A 26953-nucleotide genomic window follows, 5' to 3' on the forward strand; every position below is an offset into this window, starting at 1 on the left:
CCGACTTGTCTCCAAGGGTCTATTGCTGCATCGGGCACCTTATGGTAGTTCTCCTGTGAGTCTAGATTTTCGTATCCGACGCAAAAATGATAGTTAATTGTAACGTACAGGGCCTTCTAATGACGATGGATCACTCAAATTGCGTCGAGATTCGATACATCGGCCTCCAGCCGACTTGTCTCCAAGGGGATATCGCTGCCTCGGGCACCACATGGTCCTTCTCCTGTGAGTCTAGATTTTCGAATCCGGCGCAAAAATGATAGTGAATCGTAACGTTCAGCGCCTCCTAATGACGATAGAAGACTCAAATTGCGTCGCGATCCAATGCATCGTCCTCCAGCCGACTTGTCTCCAAGGGTCTATTGCTGCCTCGGACACCTTATGGTCGTTCTCCTGTGAGTCTAGATTTTCGAATCCGGCGCAAAATTGATAGTTAATTGTAACGTTCAGGGCCTTCTAAACACGATGGAACACTCAAATTGCGTCGAGATTCAATACATCGTCCTCCAGCCGACTTGTCTCCAAGGGTCTGTTGCTGCCTCGGGCACCGTATGGTCGTTCTCCTGTGAGTTTAGATTATCGAATCCGACGCAAAAATTTTAACGTTCAGGGCCTCCTAATGCCGATGGAACACTCAAATTGCGTCGAGATTCAATAGATCGGCCTCCAGCCGACTTGTCTCCAAGGGTCTATTGCTGCCTCGGACACCTTATGGTCGTTCTCCTGTGAGTCTAGATTTTCGAATCCGACGCAAAAATGATAGTTAATTGTAACGTTCAAGGCCATGTAATGACGATGGAAAACTCAAATTGCGTCGAGATTCAATACATCGGCCTACCGCCGACTTGTCTCCAAGGGTGATGCTGCCTCGGGCACCTTATGGTCGTTCTCCTGTGAGTTTAGATTATCGAATCCGACGCAAAAATGATTGTTAATTGTAACGTTTAGGGCCTTGTAATGACGATGGGACACTCAAATTGCGTCGAGATTCAATACATCGACATCCAGCCGACTTGTCTCCAAGGGCCTAATGCTGCCTCGGGCACCTTATGGTCGTTATCCTGTGAGTTTAGATTATCGAATCCGACGCCAAAATGATAGTTAATTGTAACGTTCAGGGCCGCGTAATGACGATGGAACTCTCAAATTGCGTCGAGATTCAATACATCGTCCTCCAGCCGACTTGTCTCCAAGGGTCTCTTGCTGCCTCGGGCACCATATGATCCTTCTCCTGTGAGTCTAGATTTTCGAATCCGACGCAAAAATGATAGTTAATTGTAACGTTCATGCCCTCCTAATGCCGATGGAACTCTCAAATTGCGTCGAGATTCAATACATCGGCCTCCAGCGGACTTGTCTCCAAGGGTCTATTGCTGCCTCGGACACCTTATGGTCGTTCTCCTGTGAGTCTAGATTTTCGAATCCGGCGCAAAATTGATAGTTAATTGTAACGTTCAGGGCCTTGTAATGACGATGGAACACTCAAATTGCGTCGAGATTCAATACATCGTCCTCCAGCCGATTTGTCTCCAAGGGGATATCGCTGCCTCGGGCACCACATGGTCCTTCTCCTGTGAGTCTAGATTTTCGAATCCGGCGCAAAAATGATAGTGAATCGTAACGTTCAGCGCCTCCTAATGATGATAGAAGACTCAAATTGCGTCGCGATCCAATACATCGTCCTCCAGCCGACTTGTCTCCAAGGGTCTATTGCTGCCTCGGACACCATATGGACGTCCTCCTGTGAGTCTAGATTTTCGAATCCGGCGCAAAATTGATAGTTAATTGTAACGTTCAGGGCCTTCTAATGACGATGGAACACTCAAATTGCGTCGAGATTCAATACATCGTCCTCCAGCCGACTTGTCTCCAAGGGTCTGTTGCTGCCTCGGGCACCGTATGGTCGTTCTCCTGTGAGTTTAGATTATCGAATCCGACGCAAAAATTTTAACGTTCAGGGCCTCCTAATGCCGATGGAACACTCAAATTGCGTCGAGATTCAATACATCGGCCTCCAGCCAACTTTTCTCCAAGGGTCTATTGCTGCCTCGGATACCTTATGGTCGTTCTCCTGTGAGTCTAGATTTTCGAAACCGGGGCAAAATTGATAGTTAATTGTAACGTTCAGGGCCTTCTAATGACGATGGAACACTCAAATTGCGTCGAGATTCAATACATCCTCCTCCAGCCGACTTGTCTCCAAGGGGATATTGCTGTCTCGGGCACAATATGATCCTTCTCCTGTGATTCTAGATTTTCGAATCCGACGCAAAAATGATAGTGAATTGTAACGTTCAGCGCCTCCTAATGACGATAGAAGACTCAAATTGCGTCGGCATTCAATACATCGTCCTCCAGCCGATTTGTCTCCAAGGGGATATTGCAGCCTCCGGCACCAAATGGTTCGTCTGCTGTGAGTCTAGATTTTCGAATCCGACGCAAAAATGATAGTTAATTATAACGTTCAGGGCCTCCTAATGCCGATGGAACACTCAAATTGCGTCGTGATTCAATACATCGGCCTCCAGCCGACTTGTCTCCAAGTGTCTATTGCTGCCTCGGGCACCTTATGGTCGTTCTCCTGTGAGTTTAGATTATCGAATCCGACGCAAAACTGATAGTTAATTGTAACGTTTAGGGCCTTGTAATTGCGATGGGACACTCAAATTGCGTCGAGATTCAATTCATCGTCCTCCAGCCGACTTGTCTCCAAGGGTCTAATGCTGCCTCGGGCACCTTATGGTCGTTCTCCTGTGAGTTTAGATTATCGATTCCGACGCTAAAATTATAGTTAATTGTAACGTTTAGGGCCTCCTAATGACGACACAACACTCAAATTGCGTCGATATTCAATTCATCGGCCTCCAGCCGACTTGTCTCCAAGGGTCTGTTGCTGCCTAGGGCACCATATGATCATTCTCCTGTGAGTCTAGATTTTCGAATCCGACGCAAAAATGATAGTGAATAGTAACGTTCAGCGCCTCCTGATGACGATAGAACTCTCAAATTGCGTCGATATTCAATACATCGTCCTCCAGCCGACTTGTCTCCAAGGGTCTGTTGCTGCCTCGGGCACCTTATGGTCGTTCTCCTGTGAGTTTAGATTTTCGTATCCGACGAAAAACTGATAGTTAATTGTAACATTCAGGGCCTCCTAATGACGATGGAACACTCATTTTGCGTCGCGATCAAATACATCGTCCTCCAACCGACTTGTCTCCAAGGGTCAATAGCTGCCTCGGGCACCTTATGGTCGATATCCTGTGAGTTTAGATTATCGAATCCGACGCAAAAATGATAGTTAATTGTAGCGTTCAGGGCCATGTAATGACGATGGAACACTCAAATTGCGTCGAGATTCAATACATCGGCCTCCCGCCGACTTGTCTCCAAGGGTGATGCTGCCTCGGGCACCTTATGGTCGTTCTCCTGTGAGTTTAGATTATCGAATCCGACGCAAAAATGATAGTTAATTGTAACGTTTAGGGCCTTGTAATGACGATGGGAAACTCAAATTGCGTCGAGATTCAATACATCGTCCTCCAGCCGTCTTGTCTCGAAGGGTCTAATGCTGCCTCGGGCACCTCATGGTCGTTATCCTGTGAGTTTAGATTATCGAATCCGACGCAAAAATGATAGTTAATTGTAACGTTTAGGCCCTCCTAATGACGATGGAACACTCAAATTGCGTCGATATACAATACATCGGCCTCCAGCCGACTTGTCTCCAAGGGGATATCGCTGCCTCGGGCACCACATTGTCCTTCTCCTGTGAGTCTAGATTTTCGAATCCGACGCAAAAATGATAGTGAATCGTAACTTAAAGCGCATCCTAATGACGATAGAAGACTCAAATTGCGTCGCGATCCATTACATCGGCCTCCAGCCGACTTGTCTCCAAGGGTCTATTGCTGCCTCGGGCACCTTATAATCGTTCTCCTGTGAGTCTAGATTTTCGAATCCGACGCAAAACTGATAGTTAATTGTAACGTTCAGGGCCTTGTAATGACGATGGAACACTCAAATTGCGTCGAGATTCAATACATCGGCCTCCAGCCGACTTGTCTCCAACGGTCTATTGCTGCCTCGGGCACTTTATGGTCGTTCTCCTGTGAGTCTAGATTTTCGAATCCGACGCAAAAATGATAGTTAATTGTAACGTTCATGGCCTCCTAATGCCGATGGAACTCTCAAATTGCGTCGAGATTCAATACATCGGCCTCCAGCGGACTTGTCTCCAAGGGGAAATTGCTGTCTCGAGCACTGTATGAACTTCTCCTGTGAGTAGATTTTCGAATCCGACGCATAAATGATAGTTAATTGTAACGTTCAGGGCCTTGTAATGACGATCGAACACTCAAATTGCGTCGAGATTCAATACATCGTCCTCCAGCCGATTTGTCTCCAAGGGGATGTTGCTGCCTCGGGCACCAAATGGTTCGTCTGCTGTGAGTCTAGATTTTCGAATCCGACGAAAAACTGATAGTTAATTGTAACATTCAGGGCCTCCTAATGACGATGGAACACACAAATTGCGTCGCGATCCAATACATCGTCCTCCAGCCGACTTGTCTCCAAGGGTCTATTGCTGCCTCGGGCATCTTATGGTCCTTCTCCTGTGAGTCTAGATTTTCGAATCCGACGCAAAAATGATAGTGAATCGTAACGTTCAGCGCCTCCTAATGACCATGGAACATTCAAATTGCGTCGGCATTCAATACATCGTCCTCCAGCCGATTTGTCTCCAAGGGGATATTGCAGCCTCGGGCACCAAATGGTTCGTCTGCTGTGAGTCTAGATTTTCGAATCCGACGAAAAACTGATAGTTAATTGTAACGTTCAGGGCCTTGTAATGACGATGGAACACTCAAATTGCGTCGAGATTCAATACAACGGCCTCCAGCCGACTTGTCTCCAAGGGTCTATTGCTGCCTCGGGCACCTAATGGTCGTTCTCCTGTGAGTTCAGATTATCGAATCCGACGCAAAAATGATAGTTAATTATAACGTTCAGGGCCCCCTAATGCCGATGGAACACTCAAATTGCGTCGAGATTCAATACATCGACCTCCAGCCGACTTGTCTCCAAGGTTCTATAGCTGCCTCGGGCACCTTATGGTCGTTCTCCTGTGAGTCTAGATTTTCGAATCCGACGCAAAAATGATAGTTAATTGTAACGTTCAGGGCCCTTAATGACGATGGAACACTCAAATTGCGTCGAGATTCAATACATCGGCCTCCCGCCGACTTGTCTCCAAGGGTCTGTTGCTGCATCGGGCACCTTATGGTCGTTCTCCTGTGAGTTTAAATTATCGAATCCGACGCAAAAATGATAGTTAATTGTAACGTTTAGGGCCTTGTAATGACGATGGGACACTCAAATTGCGTCGAGATTCAATACATCGGCCTCCCGCCGACTTGTCTCCAAGGGTCTGTTGCTGCATCGGGCACCTTATGGTCGTTCTCCTGTGAGTTTAGATTATCGAATCCGACGGAAAAATGATAGTTAATTGTAACGTTTAGGGCCTTGTAATGACGATGGGACACTCAAATTGCGTCGAGATTCAATACATCGTCCTCCAGCCGACTTGTCTCCAAGGGTCTAATGCTGCCTCGGGCACCTTATGGTCGTTCTCCTGTGAGTTTAGATTATCGATTCCGACGCAAAAATTATAGTTAATTGTAACGTTTAGGGCCTCCTAATGACGATGGAACACTCAAATTGCGTCGAGATTCAATACATCGGCCTCCCGCCGACTTGTCTCCAAGGGTCTGTTGCTGCATCGGGCACCTTATGGTCGTTCTCCTGTGAGTTTAGATTATCGAATCCGACGCAAAAATGATAGTTAATTGTAACGTTTAGGGCCTCCTAATGACGATGGGACACTCAAATTGCGTCGAGATTCAATACATCGTCCTCCAGCCGACTTGTCTCCAAGGGGATATTGCTGTCCCGGGCACAATATGATCTTTCTTCTGTGAGTCTAGATTTTCGAATCCGACTCAAAAATGACCGTGATTGGTACGTTCAGCGCCTCCTAATGACGATAGAAGACTCAAATTGCGTCGAGATTGAATACATCGTCCTCCAGCCGATTTGTCTCCAAGGGGTAAATTGCTGTCTCGAGCACCGTATGAACTTCTCCTGTGAGTAGATTTTCGAATCCGACGCGAAACTGATAGTTAATTGTAAGGTTCAGGACCTTGTAATGACGATGGAACACTCAAATTGCGTCGAGATTCAATAGATCGTCCTCCAGCCGACTTGTCTCCAAGGGTCTAATGCTGCCTCGGGCACCTTATGGTCGTTCTCCTGTGAGTTTAGAGTATCGAATCCGACGCAAAAATGATAGTTAATTGTAACGTTTAGGGCCTCCTAATGACGATGGGACACTCAAATTGCGTCGAGATTCAATACATCGTCCTCCAGCCGACTTGTCTCCAAGTGTCTAATGCTGCCTCGGGCACTTTATGGTCGTTCCCTTGTAAGTCTAGAGTTACGAATCCGACGCCAAAATGATAGTTAATTGTAACGTTCAGGGCCGCCTAATGACGATGGAACTCTCAAATTGCGTCGAGACTCAATACATCGTCCTCCAGCCGACTTGTCTCCAAGGGTCTATTGCTGCCTCGGGCACCTTATGGTAGTTCTCATGTGAGTCTAGATTTTCGTATCCGACGCAAAAATGATAGTTAATTGTAACGTTCAGGGCCTTCTAATGACGATGGAACACTCAAATTGCGTCGAGATTCAATACATCGGCCTCCAGCCGACTTGTCTCCAAGGGGATATCGCTGCCTCGGGCACCACATGGTCCTTCTCCTGTGAGTCTAGATTTTCGAATCCGACGCAAAAATGATAGTGAATTGTAACGTTCAGCGCCTCCTAATGACGATAGAAGACTCAAATTGCGTCGGCATTCAATACATCGTCCTCCAGCCGATTTGTCTCCAAGGGGATATTGCTGCCTCGGGCACCAAATGGTTCGTCTGCTGTGAGTCTAGATTTTCGAATCCGACGAAAAACTGATAGTTAATTGTAACATTCCGGGCCTCCTAAAGACGATGGAACACTCAAATTGCGTCGAGATTCAATACATCGGCCTCCAGCCGACTTGTCTCGAAAGGTCTATTGCTGCCTCGGGCACCTAATGTTCGTCCTCCTGTGTTTTTGGAGTATCGAATCCGACGCAAAAATGATAGTGAATTGTAACGTTCAGGGCCTCCTAATGCCGATGGACCACTCAAATTGCGTCGAGATTCAATACATCGGCCTCCAGCCGACATGTCTCCAACGGTCTATAGGTGCCTCGGGCAACTTATGGTCGTTCTCCTGTGAGTCTAGATTTTCTAATCCGACGCAATAATGATAGTTAATTGTAACGTTCAGGGCCTTGTAATGACGATGGAACACTCAAATTGCGTCGAGATTCAATACATCGGCCTCCCGCCGACTTGTCTCCAAGGGTCTGTTGCTGCCTCGGGCACCTTTTGGTCGTTCTCCTGTGAGTTTAGATTAACGAATCCGACGCAAAAATGATAGTTAATTGTAACGTTTAGGGCCTTGTAATGACGATGGGACACTCAAATTGCGTCGAGATTCAATACATCGTCCTCCAGCCGACTTGTCTCCAATGGTCTAATGCTGCCACGGGCACCTTATGGTCGTTCTCCTGTGAGTTTAGATTATCGAATCCGACGCAAAACTTATAGTTAATTGTAACGTTTAGGGCCTCCTAATGACGATGGAACACTCAAATTGCGTCGAGATTCAATACATCGGCCTCCAGCCGACTTGTCTCCAAGGGTCTGTTGCTGCCTCGGGCACCATATGATCCTTCTCCTGTGAGTCTAGATTTTCGAATCCGACGCAAAAATGATAGTGAATAGTAACGTTCAGCGCCTCCTGATGATAGAACTCTCAAATTGCGTCGAGATTCAATACATCGTCCTCCAGCCGACTTGTCTCCAAGGGTCTAATGCTGCCTCGGGCACCTTATGGTCGTTCTCTTGTAAGTCTAGATTATCGAATCCGACGCAAAAATGATAGTTAATTGTAACATTCAGCGCCTCCTAATGACGATAGAAGACTCAAATTGCGTCGAGATTCAATACATCGTCCTCCAACCGACTTGTATCCAAGGGTCAATAGCTGCCTCGGGCACCGTATGGTCATTCCCCTGTGAGTTTAGATTATGGAATCCGACGCAAAAATGATAGTTAATTGTAACGTTTAGGGCCTCCTAATGACGATGGGACACTCAAATTGCGTCGAGATTCAATACATCGTCCTCCAGCCGACTTGTCTCCAAGGGGATATTGCTGTCTCGGGCACAATATGATCTTTCTCCTGTGAGTCAAGATTTTCGAATCCGATTCAAAAATGATAGTGAATTGTAACGTTCAGCGCCTCCTAATGACGATAGAAGACTCAAATTGCGTCGAGATTGAATACATCGTCCTCCAGCCGATTTGTCTCCAAGGGGTATATAGCTGTCTCGAGCACCGTTTGAACTTCTCCTGTGAGTAGATTTTCGAATCCGACGCGAAACTGATAGTTAATTGTAAGGTTCAGGGCCTTGTAATGACGATGGAACACTCAAATTGAGTCGAGATTCAGTACATCGGCCTCCAGCCGACTTGTCTCCAACGGTCTATTGCTGCCTCGGGCACCTTATGGTCGTTCTCCTGTCAGTTTAGATTATCGAATCCGACGGAAAAATGATAGTTAATTCTAACGTTCAGGGCCTCCTAATGCCGATGGAACACTCAAATTGCGTCGAGATTCAATCCATCGTCCTCCAGCCGACTTGTCTCCAAGGGTATATAGCTGTCTAGGGCAGAATATGATCTTTCTCCTGTGAGTCTAGTTTTTCGAATCCGACGCAAAAATGATAGTGAATTGTAACGTTCAGCGCCTCCTAATGACGATAGAAGATTCAAATTGCGTCGAGATTTAATACATCGTCCTCCAGCCGATTTGTCTCCAAGGGGTATATTGCTGTCTCGAGCACCGTATGAACTTCTCCTGTGAGTAGATTTTCGAATCCGGCGCGAAACTGATAGTTAGTTGTAAGGTTCAGGGCCTTGTAATGACGATGGAAGACTAAAATTGCGTCGAGATTCAATACATCGTCCTCCAGCCGACTTGTCTCCAAGGGTCTTTTGCTGCCTCGGGCACCTTAAGGTCTTTCTCCTGTGAGTCTAGATTTTCGTATCGGACGCAAAAATGATAGTTAATTGTAACGTTCAGGGCCTTGTAATGACGATGGAACACAAAAATTGCGTCGAGATTCAATACATCTTCCTCCAGCCGATTTGTCTCCAAGGAGTATATTGCTGTCTCGAGCACCGTATGAACTTCTCCTGTGAGTAGATTTTCGAATCCGACGCGAAACTGATAGTTAATTGTAAGGTTCAGGGCCTCCTAATGACGATGGAACACTCATTTTGCGTCGCGATCCAATACATCGTCCTCCAACCGACTTGTCTCCAAGGGTCAATTGCTGCCTCGGGCACCGTATGGTCGTTCCCCTGTGAGTTTAGATTACCGAATCCGACGCAAAAATGATAGTTAATTGTAACGTTTAGGGCCTCCTAATGACGATGGGACACTCAAATTGCGTCGAGATTCAATACATCGTCCTCCAGCCGACTTGTTTCCAAGGTGATATTGCTGCCTCGGGCACAATATGATCCTTCTCCTGTGAGTCAAGATTTTCGAATCGGACGCAAAAATGATAGTGAATTGTAACGTTCAGCGCCTCCTAATGACGATAGAAGACTCAAATTGCGTCGGGATTCAACACATCGTACTCCAGCCGATTTGTCTCCAAGGGGATATTGCTGCCTCGGGCACCAAATGGTTCGTCGGCTGTGAGTCTAGATTTTCGAATCCGACGAAAAACTGATAGTTAATTGTAACATTCAGGGTCTCCTAGTGACGATGGAACACTCAAATTGCGTGGCGATCCAATACATCGTCCTCCAACCGACTTGTCTCCAAGGGTCTAATACTGCCTCTGGCACTTTATGGTCGTTCTCTTGTAAGTCTAGATTTACGAATCCGACGCCAAAATGATAGTTAATTGTAACGTTCAGGGCCTTCTAATGACGATGGAACACTCAAATTGCGTCGAGATTCAATACATCGTCCTCCAGCCGACTTGTCTCCAAGGGGATATCGCTGCCTCGGGCACCACATGTTCCTTCTCCTGTGAGTCTAGATTTTCGAATCCGACGCAAAAATGATAGTGAATTGTAACGTTCAGGGCCGCCTAATGACGATGGAACTCTCAAATTGCGTCGAGACTCAATACATCGTCCTCCAGCCGACTTGTCTCCAAGGGTCTATTGCTGCCTCGGGCACCTTATGGTAGTTCTCATGTGAGTCTAGATTTTCGTATCCGACGCAAAAATGATAGTTAATTGTAACGTTCAGGGCCTTCTAATGACGATGGAACACTCAAATTGCGTCGAGATTCAATACATCGGCCTCCAGCCGACTTGTCTCCAAGGGGATATCGCTGCCTCGGGCACCACATGGTCCTTCTCCTGTGAGTCTAGATTTTCGAATCCGACGCAAAAATGATAGTGAATTGTAACGTTCAGCGCCTCCTAATGACGATAGAAGACTCAAATTGCGTCGGCATTCAATACATCGTCCTCCAGCCGATTTGTCTCCAAGGGGATATTGCTGCCTCGGGCACCAAATGGTTCGTCTGCTGTGAGTCTAGATTTTCGAATCCGACGAAAAACTGATAGTTAATTGTAACATTCCGGGCCTCCTAAAGACGATGGAACACTCAAATTGCGTCGAGATTCAATACATCGTCCTCCAGCCGACTTGTCTCCAACGGTCTAATGCTGCCTCGGGCACTTTTTGGTCGTTCTCTTGTAAGTCTAGATTTTCGAATCCGACGAAAAACTGATAGTTAATTGTAACATTCAGGGCCTCCTAGTGACGATGGAACACTCAAATTGCGTCGTGATCCAATACATCGTCCTCCAGCCGACTTCTTTCCAATGGTCTAATGCTGCCTCGGGCACCTTATGGTCGTTCTCCAGTGAGTCTAGATTTTCGAATCCGACGCAAAAATGATAGTGAATTGTAAGGTTCAGGGCCTCCTAATGACGATGGGACACTCAAATTGCGTCGTGATTCAATACATCGGCCTCCAGCCGACTTGTCACCAGGGGTCTATTGCTGCCTCGGGCACCTTATGGTCGTTCTCCTGTGAGTCTAGATTTTCGAATCCGACGCAAAAATGATAGTTAATTGTAACTTTCAGGGCCTTCTAATGATGATGGAACACTCAAATTGCGTCGAGATTCAATACATCGGCCTCCAGCCGACTTGTCTCCAAGAGTCTAATGCGGCCTCGGGCACCTTATGGTCGTTCTCCTGTGAGTTAAGATTATCGAATCCGACGCAAAAATGATAGTTAATTGTAACGTTCAGGGCCTCCTAATGCTGATAGAACACTCAAATTGCGTCGAGATGCAATACATCGGCCTCCAGCCGACTTGTCTCCAAGGGTCTGTTGCTGCCTCGGGCACCTTATGGTCGTTCTCCTGTGAGTTTAGATTTTCGAATCCGACGCAAAAATGATAGTTAATTTTAACGTGCAGGGCCTCCTAATGCCGATGGAACACTCAAATTGCGACGAGATTCAATACATCGGCCTCCAGCCGACTTGTCTCCAAGGGTCTATTGCTGCCGCGGGCACCTTATGGTCGTTCTCCTGTGAGTCTAGATTTTCGAATCCGACGCAAAAATGATAGTGAATTGTAACGTTCAGCGCCTCCTAATGACGATAGAAGACTCAAATTGTGTCGGGATTCAATACATCGTCCTCCAGCCGATTTGTCTCCAAGGGGATATTGCTGGCTCGGGCACCAAATGGTTCGTCTGCTGTGAGTCTAGAAACGAATCCGACGAAAAACTGATAGTTAATTGTAACATTCTGGGCCTCCAAATGACGATGGAACACTCAAATTGCGTCGCGATCCAATACGTCATCCTCCAGCCGACTTGTCTCCAAGGGTCTAATGCTGCCTCGGGCACTTTATGGTCGTTCTCTTGTGAGTCTGGATCTACGAATCCGACGCCAAAATGATAGTTAATTGTAACGCTCAGGGCCTCCTAATGACGATGGAACACTCAAATTGCGTCGAGATTCAATACATCGGCCTCCAGCCGACTTGTCACCAAGGGTCTATTGCTGCCTCGGGCACCTTATGGTCGTTCTCCTGTGAGTCTAGATTTTCGAATCCGACGCAAAAATTGATAGTTAATTGTAACGTTCAGGCCTTGTAATGACGATGGAACACTCAAATTGCGTCGAGATTCAATACATCGTCCTCCAGCCGAGTTGTCTCCAAAGGGATATTGCTGTCTCGGGCACAATATGATCTTTCTCCTATGAGTCTAGATTTTCGAATCCGACGCAAAAATGATAGTGAATTGTAACGTTCAGCGCCTCCTAATGACGATAGAAGATTCAAATTGCATCGAGATTCAATACATCGTCCTCCAGCCGATTTGTCTCCAAGGGGTATATTGCTGTCTCGAGCACCGTATGAACTTCTCCTGTGAGTAGATTTTCGAATCCGCCGCGAAACTTATAGTTAATTGTAAGGTTCAGGGCCTTCTAATGACGATGGAACACTCAAATTGCGTCGAGATTCAATACATCGGCCTCCAGCCGACTTGTCTCCAACGGTCTATTGGTGCCTCGGGCACCTTATGGTCGTTCTTCTGTGAGTTTAGATTTTCGAATCCGACGAAAAACTGATAGTTAATTGTGACATTAAGGGCCTCCTAATGACGATGGAACACTCAAATTGCGTCGCGATCCAATACATCGTCCTCCAGCCGACTTGTCTCCAACGGTCTAATGCTGCCTCGGGCACTTTATGGTCGTTCTCTTGTAAGTCTAGATTTACGAATCCGACGCCAAAATGATAGTTAATTGTAACGTTCAGGGCCGCCTAATGACGATGGAACTCTCAAATTTCGTCGAGATTCAATACATCGGCCTCCAGCCGACTTGTCTCCAAGGGGATATCGCTGCCTCGGGCACCACATGGTCCTTCTCCTGTGAGTCTAGATTTTCGAATCCGACGCAAAAATGATAGTGAATTGTAACGTTCAGCGCCTCCTAATGACGATAGAAGACTCAAATTGCGTCGGCATTCAATACATCGTCCTCCAGCCGATTTGTCTCCAAGGGGATATTGCTGCCTCGGGCACCAAATGGTTCGTCTGCTGTGAGTCTAGATTTTCGAATCCGACGAAAAACTGATAGTTAATTGTAACATTCCGGGCCTCCTAAAGACGATGGAACACTCAAATTGCGTCGAGATTCAATACATCGGCCTCCAGCCGACTTGTCTCGAAAGGTCTATTGCTGCCTCGGGCACCTAATGTTCGTCCTCCTGTGTTTTTGGATTATCGAATCCGACGCAAAAATGATAGTGAATTGTAACGTTCAGGGCCTCCTAATGCCGATGGACCACTCAAATTGCGTCGAGATTCAATACATCGGCCTCCAGCCGACATGTCTCCAACGGTCTATAGGTGCCTCGGGCAACTTATGGTCGTTCTCCTGTGAGTCTAGATTTTCTAATCCGACGCAATAATGATAGTTAATTGTAACGTTCAGGGCCTTGTAATGACGATGGAACACTCAAATTGCGTCGAGATTCAATACATCGGCCTCCCGCCGACTTGTCTCCAAGGGTCTGTTGCTGCCTCGGGCACCTTTTGGTCGTTCTCCTGTGAGTTTAGATTAACGAATCCGACGCAAAAATGATAGTTAATTGTAACGTTTAGGGCCTTGTAATGACGATGGGACACTCAAATTGCGTCGAGATTCAATACATCGTCCTCCAGCCGACTTGTCTCCAAGGGTCTAATGCTGCCACGGGCACCTTATGGTCGTTCTCCTGTGAGTTTAGATTATCGAATCCGACGCAAAACTTATAGTTAATTGTAACGTTTAGGGCCTCCTAATGACGATGGAACACTCAAATTGCGTCGAGATTCAATACATCGGCCTCCAGCCGACTTGTCTCCAAGTGTCTGTTGCTGCCTCGGGCACCATATGATCCTTCTCCTGTGAGTCTAGATTTTCGAATCCGACGCAAAAATGATAGTGAATAGTAACGTTCAGCGCCTCCTGATGATAGAACTCTCAAATTGCGTCGAGATTCAATACATCGTCCTCCAGCCGACTTGTCTCCAAGGGTCTAATGCTGCCTCGGGCACCTTATGGTCGTTCTCTTGTAAGTCTAGATTATCGAATCCGACGCAAAAATGATAGTTAATTGTAACATTCAGCGCCTCCTAATGACGATAGAAGACTCAAATTGCGTCGAGATTCAATACATCGTCCTCCAACCGACTTGTATCCAAGGGTCAATAGCTGCCTCGGGCACCGTATGGTCATTCCCCTGTGAGTTTAGATTATGGAATCCGACGCAAAAATGATAGTTAATTGTAACGTTTAGGGCCTCCTAATGACGATGGGACACTCAAATTGCGTCGAGATTCAATACATCGTCCTCCAGCCGACTTGTCTCCAAGGGGATATTGCTGTCTCGGGCACAATATGATCTTTCTCCTGTGAGTCAAGATTTTCGAATCCGATTCAAAAATGATAGTGAATTGTAACGTTCAGCGCCTCCTAATGACGATAGAAGACTCAAATTGCGTCGAGATTGAATACATCGTCCTCCAGCCGATTTGTCTCCAAGGGGTATATAGCTGTCTCGAGCACCGTATGAACTTCTCCTGTGAGTAGATTTTCGAATCCGACGCGAAACTGATAGTTAATTGTAAGGTTCAGGGCCTTGTAATGACGATGGAACACTCAAATTGAGTCGAGATTCAGTACATCGGCCTCCAGCCGACTTGTCTCCAACGGTCTATTGCTGCCTCGGGCACCTTATGGTCGTTCTCCTGTCAGTTTAGATTATCGAATCCGACGGAAAAATGATAGTTAATTCTAACGTTCAGGGCCTCCTAATGCCGATGGAACACCCAAATTGCGTCGAGATTCAATACATCGGCCTCCAGCCGACTTGTCTCCAAGGGTCTGTTGCTGCCTCGGGCACCTTATGGTCGTTCTCCCGTGAGATTAGATTATCGAAGCCGACGCAAAAATGATAGTTAATTTTAACGTTCAGGGCCTCCTAATGCCGATGGAACACTCAAATTGCGTCGAGATTCAATACATCGGCCTCCAGCCTCCTTGTCTCCAAGGGTCTATTGCTGCCTCGGGCACCTTATGGTCGTTCTCCTGTGAGTCTAGATTTTCGAATCCGACCAAAAATCATAGTTAATTGTAACGTTCAGGGCCTTCTAAAGACGACGGAACACTCAAATTGCGTCGAGATTCAATCCATCGTCCTCCAGCCGACTTGTCTCCAAGGGGATATAGCTGTCTAGGGCAGAATATGATCTTTCTCCTGTGAGTCTAGTTTTTCGAATCCGACGCAAAAATGATAGTGAATTGTAACATTCAGCGCCTCCTAATGACGATAGAAGATTCAAATTGCGTCGAGATTTAATACATCGTCCTCCAGCCGATTTGTCTCCAAGGGGTATATTGCTGTCTCGAGCACCGTATGAACTTCTCCTGTGAGTAGATTTTCGAATCCGGCGCGAAACTGATAGTTAGTTGTAAGGTTCAGGGCCTTGTAATGACGATGGAAGACTAAAATTGCGTCGAGATTCAATACATCGTCCTCCAGCCGACTTGTCTCCAAGGGTCTTTTGCTGCCTCGGGCACCTTAAGGTCGTTCTCCTGTGAGTCTAGATTTTCGTATCGGACGCAAAAATGATAGTTAATTGTAACGTTCAGGGCCTTGTAATGACGATGGAACACTCAAATTGCGTCGAGATTCAATACATCTTCCTCCAGCCGATTTGTCTCCAAGGAGTATATTGCTGTCTCGAGCACCGTATGAACTTCTCCTGTGAGTAGATTTTCGAATCCGACGCGAAACTGATAGTTAATTGTAAGGTTCAGGGCCTCCTAATGACGATGGAACACTCATTTTGCGTCGCGATCCAATACATCGTCCTCCAACCGACTTGTCTCCAAGGGTCAATTGCTGCCTCGGGCACCGTATGGTCGTTCCCCTGTGAGTTTAGATTACCGAATCCGACGCAAAAATGATAGTTAATTGTAACGTTTAGGGCCTCCTAATGACGATGGGACACTCAAATTGCGTCGAGATTCAATACATCGTCCTCCAGCCGACTTGTTTCCAAGGTGATATTGCTGCCTCGGGCACAATATGATCCTTCTCCTGTGAGTCAAGATTTTCGAATCGGACGCAAAAATGATAGTGAATTGTAACGTTCAGCGCCTCCTAATGACGATAGAAGACTCAAATTGCGTCGGGATTCAACACATCGTACTCCAGCCGATTTGTCTCCAAGGGGATATTGCTGCCTCGGGCACCAAATGGTTCGTCGGCTGTGAGTCTAGATTTTCGAATCCGACGAAAAACTGATAGTTAATTGTAACATTCAGGGTCTCCTAGTGACGATGGAACATTCAAATTGCGTGGCGATCCAATACATCGTCCTCCAACCGACTTGACTCCAAGGGTCTAATGCTGCCTCTGGCACTTTATGGTCGTTCTCTTGTAAGTCTAGATTTACGAATCCGACGCCAAAATGATAGTTAATTGTAACGTTCAGGGCCTTCTAATGACGATGGAACACTCAAATTGCGTCGAGATTCAATACATCGTCCTCCAGCCGACTTGTCTCCAAGGGGATATCGCTGCCTCGGGCACCACATGTTCCTTCTCCTGTGAGTCTAGATTTTCGAATCCGACGCAAAAATGATAGTGAATTGTAACGTTCAGCGTCTCCTAATGACGATAGAAGACTCAAATTGCGTCGCGATCCAATACATCGTCCTCCAGCCGACTTGTCTCCAAGGGTCTATTGCTGCCTCGGGCACCTTATGGTCGTTCTCCTGTGAGTCTAGATTTTCGAATCCGACGCAAAAATTGATAGTTAATTGTAACGTTCAGGCCTTGTAATGACGATGGAACACTCAAATTGCGTCGAGATTCAATAGATCGGCCTGCAGCCGAGTTGTCTCCAAAGGGATATTGCTGTCTCGAGCACCGTATGAACTTCTCCTGTGAGTAGATTTTCGAATCCGACGCGAAACTTATAGTTAATTGTAAGGTTCAGGGCCTTCTAATGACGATGGAACACTCAAATTGCGTCGAGATTCAATACATCGGCCTCCAGCCGACTTGTCTCCAACGGTTCTATTGCTGCCTCGGGCACCTTATGGTCGTTCTTCTGTGAGTTTAGATTTTCGAATCCGACGAAAAACTGATAGTTAATTGTAACATTAAGGGCCTCCTAATGACGATGGAACACTCAAATTGCGTCGCGATCCAATACATCGTCCTCCAGCCGACTTGTCTCCTACGGTCTAATGCTGCCTCGGGCACTTTATGGTCGTTCTCTTGTAAGTCTAGATTTACGAATCCGACGCCAAAATGATAGTTAATTGTAACGTTCAGGGCCGCCTAATGACGATGGAACTCTCAAATTTCGTCGAGATTCAATACATCGTCCTCCAGCCGACTTGTCTCCAAGGGGATATTGCTGTCTCGGGCACAATATGATCCTTCTCCTGTGAGTGTAGATTTACGAATCCGACGCAAAAATGATAGTGAATTGTAACGTTCAGCGCCTCCTAATGACGATAGAAGGCTCAAATTGCGTCGGGATTCAATACATCGTTCTCCAGCCGATTTGTCTCCAAGGGGATATTGCTGCCTCCGGCACCAAATGGTTCGTCTGCTGTGAGTCTAGATTTTCGATTCCGACGAAAAACTGATAGTTAATTGTAACATTCAGGGCCTCCTAGTGACGATGGAACACTCAAATTGCGTCGTTATCCAATACATCGTCCTCCAGCCGACTTCTTTCCAATGGTCTAATGCTGCCTCGGGCACCTTATGGTCGTTCTCCAGTGAGTCTAGATTTTCGAATCCGACGCAAAAATGATAGTGAATTGTAAGGTTCAGGGCCTCCTAATGACGATGGGACACTCAAATTGCGTCGAGATTCAATACATCGGCCTCCAGCCGACTTGTCACCAGGGGTCTATTGCTGCCTCGGGCACCTTATGGTCGTTCTCCTGTGAGTCTAGATTTTCGAATCCGACGCAAAAATGATAGTTAATTGTAACTTTCAGGGCCTTCTAATGATGATGGAACACTCAAATTGCGTCGAGATTCAATACATCGGCCTCCAGCCGACTTGTCTCCAAGAGTCTAATGCGGCCTCGGGCACCTTATGGTCGTTCTCCTGTGAGTTAAGATTATCGAATCCGACGCAAAAATGATAGTTAATTGTAACGTTCAGGGCCTCCTAATGCTGATAGAACACTCAAATTGCGTCGAGATGCAATACATCGGCCTCCAGCCGACTTGTCTCCAAAGGGTCTGTTGCTGCCTCGGGCACCTTATGGTCGTTCTCCTGTGAGTTTAGATTTTCGAATCCGACGCAAAAATGATAGTTAATTTTAACGTGCAGGGCCTCCTAATGCCGATGGAACACTCAAATTGCGACGAGATTCAATACATCGGCCTCCAGCCGACTTGTCTCCTAGGGTCTATTGCTGCCGCGGGCACCTTATGGTCGTTCTCCTGTGAGTCTAGATTTTCGAATCCGACGCAAAAATGATAGTGAATTGTAACGTTCAGCGCCTCCTAATGACGATAGAAGACTCAAATTGTGTCGGGATTGAATACATCGTCCTCCAGCCGATTTGTCTCCAAGGGGATATTGCTGGCTCGGGCACCAAATGGTTCGTCTGCTGTGAGTCTAGAAACGAATCCGACGAAAAACTGATAGTTAATTGTAACATTCTGGGCCTCCAAATGACGATGGAACACTCAAATTGCGTCGCGATCCAATACGTCATCCTCCAGCCGACTTGTCTCCAAGGGTCTAATGCTGCCTCGGGCACTTTATGGTCGTTCTCTTGTGAGTCTGGATTTACGAATCCGACGCCAAAATGATAGTTAATTGTAACGCTCAGGGCCTCCTAATGACGATGGAACACTCAAATTGCGTCGAGATTCAATACATCGGCCTCCAGCCGACTTGTCACCAAGGGTCTATTGCTGCCTCGGGCACCTTATGGTCGTTCTCCTGTGAGTCTAGATTTTCGAATCCGACGCAAAAATTGATAGTTAATTGTAACGTTCAGGCCTTGTAATGACGATGGAACACTCAAATTGCGTCGAGATTCAATACATCGTCCTCCAGCCGAGTTGTCTCCAAAGGGATATTGCTGTCTCGGGCACAATATGATCTTTCTCCTATGAGTCTAGATTTTCGAATCCGACGCAAAAATGATAGTGAATTGTAACGTTCAGCGTCTCCTAATGACGATAGAAGACTCAAATTGCGTCGCGATCCATTACATCGTCCTCCAGCCGACTTGTCTCCAAGGGGATATCGCTGCCTCGGGCACCACATGTTCCTTCTCCTGTGAGTCTAGATTTTCGAATCCGACGCAAAAATGATAGTGAATTGTAACGTTCAGCGTCTCCTAATGACGATAGAAGACTCAAATTGCGTCGCGATCCAATACATCGTCCTCCAGCCGACTTGTCTCCAAGGGTCTATTGCTGCCTCGGGCACCTTATGGTCGTTCTCCTGTGAGTCTAGATTTTCGAATCCGACGCAAAAATTGATAGTTAATTGTAACGTTCAGGCCTTGTAATGACGATGGAACACTCAAATTGCGTCGAGATTCAATAGATCGGCCTCCAGCCGAGTTGTCTCCAAAGGGATATTGCTGTCTCGAGCACCGTATGAACTTCTCCTGTGAGTAGATTTTCGAATCCGACGCGAAACTTATAGTTAATTGTAAGGTTCAGGGCCTTCTAATGACGATGGAACACTCAAATTGCGTCGAGATTCAATACATCGGCCTCCAGCCGACTTGTCTCCAACGGTTCTATTGCTGCCTCGGGCACCTTATGGTCGTTCTTCTGTGAGTTTAGATTTTCGAATCCGACGAAAAACTGATAGTTAATTGTAACATTAAGGGCCTCCTAATGACGATGGAACACTCAAATTGCGTCGCGATCCAATACATCGTCCTCCAGCCGACTTGTCTCCAACGGTCTAATGCTGCCTCGGGCACTTTATGGTCGTTCTCTTGTAAGTCTTGATTTACGAATCCGACGCCAAAATGATAGTTAATTGTAACGTTCAGGGCCGCCTAATGACGATGGAACTCTCAAATTTCGTCGAGATTCAATACATCGTCCTCCAGCCGACTTGTCTCCAAGGGGATATTGCTGTCTCGGGCACAATATGATCCTTCTCCTGTGAGTGTAGATTTACGAATCCGACGCAAAAATGATAGTGAATTGTAACGTTCAGCGCCTCCTAATGACGATAGAAGGCTCAAATTGCGTCGGGATTCAATACATCGTTCTCCAGCCGATTTGTCTCCAAGGGGATATTGCTGCCTCCGGCACCAAATGGTTCGTCTGCTGTGAGTCTAGATTTTCGATTCCGACGAAAAACTGATAGTTAATTGTAACATTCAGGGCCTCCTAGTGACGATGGAACACTCAAATTGCGTCGTGATCCAATACATCGTCCTCCAGCCGACTTCTTTCCAATGGTCTAATGCTGCCTCGGGCACCTTATGGTCGTTCTCCAGTGAGTCTAGATTTTCGAATCCGACGCAAAAATGATAGTGAATTGTAAGGTTCAGGGCCTCCTAATGACGATGGGACACTCAAATTGCGTCGAGATTCAATACATCGGCCTCCAGCCGACTTGTCACCAGGGGTCTATTGCTGCCTCGGGCACCTTATGGTCGTTCTCCTGTGAGTCTAGATTTTCGAATCCGACGCAAAAATGATAGTTAATTGTAACTTTCAGGGCCTTCTAATGATGATGGAACACTCAAATTGCGTCGAGATTCAATACATCGGCCTCCAGCCGACTTGTCTCCAAGAGTCTAATGCGGCCTCGGGCACCTTATGGTCGTTCTCCTGTGAGTTAAGATTATCGAATCCGACGCAAAAATGATAGTTAATTGTAACGTTCAGGGCCTCCTAATGCTGATAGAACACTCAAATTGCGTCGAGATGCAATACATCGGCCTCCAGCCGACTTGTCTCCAAGGGTCTGTTGCTGCCTCGGGCACCTTATGGTCGTTCTCCTGTGAGTTTAGATTTTCGAATCCGACGCAAAAATGATAGTTAATTTTAACGTGCAGGGCCTCCTAATGCCGATGGAACACTCAAATTGCGACGAGATTCAATACATCGGCCTCCTGCCGACTTGTCTCCAAGGGTCTATTGCTGCCGCGGGCACCTTATGGTCGTTCTCCTGTGAGTCTAGATTTTCGAATCCGACGCAAAAATGATAGTGAATTGTAACGTTCAGCGCCTCCTAATGACGATAGAAGACTCAAATTGTGTCGGGATTCAATACATCGTCCTCCAGCCGATTTGTCTCCAAGGGGATATTGCTGGCTCGGGCACCAAATGGTTCGTCTGCTGTGAGTCTAGAAACGAATCCGACGAAAAACTGATAGTTAATTGTAACATTCTGGGCCTCCAAATGACGATGGAACACTCAAATTGCGTCGCGATCCAATACGTCATCCTCCAGCCGACTTGTCTCCAAGGGTCTAATGCTGCCTCGGGCACTTTATGGTCGTTCTCTTGTGAGTCTGGATTTACGAATCCGACGCCAAAATGATAGTTAATTGTAACGCTCAGGGCCTCCTAATGACGATGGAACACTCAAATTGCGTCGAGATTCAATACATCGGCCTCCAGCCGACTTGTCACCAAGGGTCTATTGCTGCCTCGGGCACCTTATGGTCGTTCTCCTGTGAGTCTAGATTTTCGAATCCGACGCAAAAATTGATAGTTAATTGTAACGTTCAGGCCTTGTAATGACGATGGAACACTCAAATTGCGTCGAGATTCAATACATCGTCCTCCAGCCGAGTTGTCTCCAAAGGGATATTGCTGTCTCGGGCACAATATGATCTTTCTCCTATGAGTCTAGATTTTCGAATCCGACGCAAAAATGATAGTGAATTGTAACGTTCAGCGCCTCCTAATGACGATAGAAGATTCAAATTGCATCGAGATTCAATACATCGTTCTCCAGCCGATTTGTCTCCAAGGGGTATATTGCTGTCTCGAGCACCGTATGAACTTCTCCTGTGAGTAGATTTTCGAATCCGCCGCGAAACTTATAGTTAATTGTAAGGTTCAGGGCCTTCTAATGACGATGGAACACTCAAATTGCGTCGAGATTCAATACATCAGCCTCCAGCCGACTTGTCTCCAACGGTCTATTGGTGCCTCGGGCACCTTATGGTCGTTCTTCTGTGAGTTTAGATTTTCGAATCCGACGAAAAACTGATAGTTAATTGTGACATTAAGGGCCTCCTAATGACGATGGAACACTCAAATTGCGTCGCGATCCAATACATCGTCCTCCAGCCGACTTTTCTCCAACGGTCTAATGCTGCCTCGGGCACTTTATGGTCGTTCTCTTGTAAGTCTAGATTTACGAATCCGACGCCAAAATGATAGTTAATTGTAACGTTCAGGGCCGCCTAATGACGATGGAACTCTCAAATTTCGTCGAGATTCAATACATCGTCCTCCAGCCGACTTGTCTCCAAGGGGATATTGCTGTCTCGGGCACAATATGATACTTCTCCTGTGAGTGTAGATTTTCGAATCCGACGCAAAAATGATAGTGAATTGTAACGTTCAGCGCCTCCTAATGACGATAGAAGGCTCAAATTGCGTCGGGATTCAATACATCGTTCTCCAGCCGATTTGTCTCCAAGGGGATATTGCTGCCTCGGGCACCAAATGGTCGTTCTCCTGTGAGTCTAGATTTTCGAATCCGACGCAAAAATGATAGTTAATTGTAACGCTCAGGGCCTCCTAATGACGATGGAACACTCAAATTGCGTCGAGATTCAATACATCGGCCTCCAGCCGACTTGTCTCCAAGGGTCTATTGCTGCCTCGGGCACCTTATGGTCGTTCTCCTGTGAGTCTAGATTTTCGAATCCGACGCAAAAATTGATAGTTAATTGTAACGTTCAGGCCTTGTAATGACGATGGAACACTCAAATTGCGTCGAGATTCAATACATCGTCCTCCAGCCGAGTTGTCTCCAAAGGGATATTGCTGTCTCGGGCACAATATGATCTTTCTCCTATGAGTCTAGATTTTCGAATACGACGCAAAAATGATAGTGAATTGTAACGTTCAGCGCCTCCTAATGACGATAGAAGATTCAAATTGCATCGAGATTCAATACATCGTCCTCCAGCCGATTTGTCTCCAAGGGGTATATTGCTGTCTCGAGCACCGTATGAACTTCTCCTGTGAGTAGATTTTCGAATCCGCCGCGAAACTTATAGTTAATTGTAAGGTTCAGGGCCTTCTAATGACGATGGAACACTCAAATTGCGTCGAGATTCAATACATCGGCCTCCAGCCGACTTGTCTCCAACGGTCTATTGCTGCCTCGGGCACCTTATGGTCGTTCTTCTGTGAGTTTAGATTTTCGAATCCGACGAAAAACTGATAGTTAATTGTGACATTAAGGGCCTCCTAATGACGATGGAACACTCAAATTGCGTCGCGATCCAATACATCGTCCTCCAGCCGACTTTTCTCCAACGGTCTAATGCTGCCTCGGGCACTTTATGGTCGTTCTCTTGTAAGTCTAGATTTACGAATCCGACGCCAAAATGATAGTTAATTGTAACGTTCAGGGCCGCCTAATGACGATGGAACTCTCAAATTTCGTCGAGATTCAATACATCGTCCTCCAGCCGACTTGTCTCCAAGGGGATATTGCTGTCTCGGGCACAATATGATACTTCTCCTGTGAGTGTAGATTTTCGAATCCGACGCAAAAATGATAGTGAATTGTAACGTTCAGCGCCTCCTAATGACGATAGAAGGCTCAAATTGCGTCGGGATTCAATACATCGTTCTCCAGCCGATTTGTCTCCAAGGGGATATTGCTGCCTCGGGCACCAAATGGTCGTTCTCCTGTGAGTCTAGATTTTCGAATCCGACGCAAAAATGATAGTTAATTGTAACGCTCAGGGCCTCCTAATGACGATGGAACACTCAAATTGCGTCGAGATTCAATACATCGGCCTCCAGCCGACTTGTCTCCAAGGGTCTATTGCTGCCTCGGGCACCTTATGGTCGTTCTCCTGTGAGTCTAGATTTTCGAATCCGACGCAAAAATTGATAGTTAATTGTAACGTTCAGGCCTTGTAATGACGATGGAACACTCAAATTGCGTCGAGATTCAATACATCGTCCTCCAGCCGAGTTGTCTCCAAAGGGATATTGCTGTCTCGGGCACAATATGATCTTTCTCCTATGAGTCTAGATTTTCGAATCCGACGCAAAAATGATAGTGAATTGTAACGTTCAGCGCCTCCTAATGACGATAGAAGATTCAAATTGCATCGAGATTCAATACATCGTCCTCCAGCCGATTTGTCTCCAAGGGGTATATTGCTGTCTCGAGCACCGTATGAACTTCTCCTGTGAGTAGATTTTCGAATCCGCCGCGAAACTTATAGTTAATTGTAAGGTTCAGGGCCTTCTAATGACGATGGAACACTCAAATTGCGTCGAGATTCAATACATCGGCCTCCAGCCGACTTGTCTCCAACGGTCTATTGCTGCCTCGGGCACCTTATGGTCGTTCTTCTGTGAGTTTAGATTTTCGAATCCGACGAAAAACTGATAGTTAATTGTAACGTTCAGGGCCTCCTAATGACGATGGAACACTCAAATTGCGTCGAGATTCAATACATCGGCCTCCAGCCGACTTGTCTCCAAGGGTCTATTGCTGCCTCGGGCACTTTATGGTCGTTCTCCTGTGAGTTTAGATTATCGAATCCGACGCAAAAATGATAGTTAATTGTAACGTTCAGGTCCTCCTAATGCCAATGGAACACTCACATTGCGTCGAGATTCAATACATCGGTCTCCAGCCGACTTGTCTCCAAGGGTCTGTTGCTGCCTCGGGCACCTTATGGTCGTTGTCCTGTGAGTTTAGATTTTCGAATCCGACGCAAAAATGATAGTTAATTTTAACGTGCAGGGCCTCCTAATGCCGATGGAACACTCAAATTGCGACGAGATTCAATACATCGGCCTCCAGCCGACTTGTCTCCAAGGGTCTATTGCTGCCGCGGGCACCTTATGGTCGTTCTCCTGTGAGTCTAGATTTTCGAATCCGACGCAAAAATGATAGTTAATTGTAACGCTCAGGGCCTCCTAATGACGATGGAACACTCAAATTGCGTCGAGATTCAATACATCGGCCTCCAGCCGACTTGTCACCAAGGGTCTATTGCTGCCTCGGGCACCTTATGGTCGTTCTCCTGTGAGTCTAGATTTTCGAATCCGACGCAAAAATGATAGTTAATTTTAACGTGCAGGGCCTCCTAATGCCGATGGAACACTCAAATTGCGACGAGATTCAATACATCGGCCTCCAGCCGACTTGTCTCCAAGGGTCTATTGCTGCCGCGGGCACCTTATGGTCGTTCTCCTGTGAGTCTGGATTTTCGAATCCGACGCCAAAATGATAGTTAATTGTAAGGTTCAGGGCCGCCTAATGACGATGGAACTCTCAAATTTCGTCGAGATTCAATACATCGTCCTCCAGCCGACTTGTCTCCAAGGGGATATTGCTGTCTCGGGCACAATATGATACTTCTCCTGTGAGTGTAGATTTTCGAATCCGACGCAAAAATGATAGTGAATTGTAACGTTCAGCGCCTCCTAATGACGATAGAAGGCTCAAATTGCGTCGGGATTCAATACATCGTTCTCCAGCCGATTTGTCTCCAAGGGGATATTGCTGCCTCGGGCACCAAATGGTCGTTCTCCTGTGAGTCTAGATTTTCGAATCCGACGCAAAAATGATAGTTAATTATAACGTTCAGGGCCTCCTAATGACGATGGAACACTCAAATTGCGTCGAGATTCAATACATCGGCCTCCAACCGACTTGTCTCCAAGGGTCTATTGGTGCCTCGGGCACTTTATGGTCGTTCTCCTGTGAGTTTAGATTATCGAATCCGACGCAAAAATGATAGTTAATTGTAACGTTCAGGTCCTCCTAATGCCAATGGAACACTCAAATTGCGTCGAGATTCAATACATCGGTCTCCAGCCGACTTGTCTCCAAGGGTCTGTTGCTGCCTCGGGCACCTTATGGTCGTTCTCCTGTGAGTTTAGATTATCGAATCCGACGCAAAAATGATAGTTAATTTTAACGTTCAGGGCCTCCTAATGCCGATGGAACACTCAAATTGCGTCGAGATTCAATACATCGGCCTCCAGCCGACTTGTCTCCAAGGGACTATTGCTGCCTCGGGCACCTTATGGTCGTTCTCCTGTGAGTCTAGATTTTCGAATCCGACGCAAAAATGATAGTGAATTGTAACGTTCAGCGCCTCCTAATGACGATAGAAGACTCAAATTGCGTCGGAATTCAATACATCGTCCTCCAGCCGATTTGTCTCCAAGGGGATATTGCTGCCTCGGGCACCAAATGGTTCGTCTGCTGTGAGTCTAGATTTTCGATTCCGACGAAAAACTGATAGTTCATTGTAACATTCAGGGCCTCCTAGTGACGATGGAACACTCAAATTGCGTCGTGATCCAATACATCGTCCTCCAGCCGACTTGTTTCCAAGGGACTATTGCTGCCTCGGGCACTTTATGGTCGTTCTCTTGTAAGTCTAGATTTTCGAATCCGACGCAAAAATGATAGTGAATTGTAAGGTTCAGGGCCTCCTAATGACGATGGAACACTCAAATTGCGTCGAGATTCAATACAT

This window comes from Schistocerca serialis, chromosome 2 (assembly GCF_023864345.2).
Source record: "Schistocerca serialis cubense isolate TAMUIC-IGC-003099 chromosome 2, iqSchSeri2.2, whole genome shotgun sequence".
Classification (NCBI taxonomy): Eukaryota; Metazoa; Arthropoda; class Insecta; order Orthoptera; family Acrididae; genus Schistocerca; species Schistocerca serialis.